Here is a 1,352-nt window from a genome sequence, read left to right as displayed (position 1 = left end):
ACAGCCCGGTGAACTGTGTGGCGACGAGCGCCCTGCGGGTTTCCATTAACGTGAAATCGCCTCGATGTGACCGTGAGAAGACCTGCATGATCTTGAAACGTGAGACGGTGCGAAGGGCTTATCTGAGCGCTGCGATGGAAACTCTGCGGATCGAGATAAGCTGGCTGTTCAGTGTAAAGCCGTACACAAGTGGTAGTCTTTTTATAGTCCATTACTGTAAATGTATGGTTGGCCTAAAGCATTTCCAAAACAAAAACCCATTCAAACGTGTGCTTGAAGTCAAAGGGAGACTGAGATGTGGGGTGTGTTCTTGCTTTGTGGCCCCTGGCCAAACCTTGAGCTTGAAATGGCTAACGCTGGGTTTTCTTAAAAGGTGATGCATTTGTGGTTTCTCCTCCCTGCTGTTTTACTTCTCCAACGCAATGGATGATTTACTTGAGGCTACATTTCTCGTCTGCATATTTCTCTATCTTATCCCTCATGCTTGTAATTGACAGGCCACTCCATGCAAAATCTGGCAAACGAAATGTCTTTTTGTTAATGTGTCTATAAATGTGTGTGTGTGTGTGTGTGTGTGCATGTGTGTGTGCAGGCGCCCGGAGGCGGCAAGCCGGGTCAAAAGTGACTAATCACACTTACAAATATTTGAATTTGTACACCAAGTGCTGCTCAAGTATTCTTTAAAAACTTCTAAACAATGTCTTCGATTTGTCATTTTAGGTATTTAGCTAACGCTCTTATCCTTAATGTCCAACCCTAAGATCAACACTAGTGCTCCTCCGCCATAAATTAAACAAAATTCCTCGACTGACAGCATTCCAAGAGAGCGTGGAGTGCAATCACACTGTCAAACAAAAAAAATACAACCTGTCATCAGCATTTGAGAAACGGAAATTAAGAGCTAAACAGAAATAAAATATCAAAATTGAGCAGCAATGACCTCTAGTTTAATCTACTAAGGACTATGTAACAGAGCTGTTTTGTTAGCAAATGTCAAGGTGGACGTTTGCATTTGTAGAAAAATATCTAATGAATGTATTCAAATGGGAAATAGAAAACAAGGTTCCTGTCATTCCTTTAGAGCAGGGGTCTTCAACGTTTTCCAGGCCAAGGACCCCCAAACTGATGGCGAGATGGAGCGGGGGACCCCCTAATTATGTATATTGTATAAAATTGTGTTATATCAAACTGGTCCTATAGTGCCATGTGTAAATGTACCTTGTTATTGTGCATTCAATACTAAGATACTCAAATAATACACAGGTTCATATATTCATGTTTTTATTTTAAGCATGTGCGAGGCACAGTGAGGAGAAAATCTTTCGCGACCCCCATGCAGTACCTCCGCGGAC

General features: G+C 42.2%; 1 long non-coding RNA gene across 1 annotated transcript in view; it reads right to left on the bottom strand.

Annotated features, from left to right (window-relative positions):
* Window positions 1-328: 328 nt before the first annotated feature.
* LOC116698164 (uncharacterized) overlaps window positions 329-1,352 on the bottom strand; it is a 10,976-nt gene continuing 9,952 nt past the window's right edge. The window contains exon 3 of the long non-coding RNA XR_004334138.1: window positions 329-340. This is a non-coding gene — a long non-coding RNA (uncharacterized LOC116698164). The remainder of the gene's footprint in view (window positions 341-1,352) is intronic.

This window comes from Etheostoma spectabile, chromosome 11 (genome assembly GCF_008692095.1).
Source record: "Etheostoma spectabile isolate EspeVRDwgs_2016 chromosome 11, UIUC_Espe_1.0, whole genome shotgun sequence".
Classification (NCBI taxonomy): Eukaryota; Metazoa; Chordata; class Actinopteri; order Perciformes; family Percidae; genus Etheostoma; species Etheostoma spectabile.
Note: the sequence above shows the minus strand (reverse complement) of the source record. Positions and strands in the feature narration are given on the sequence as shown.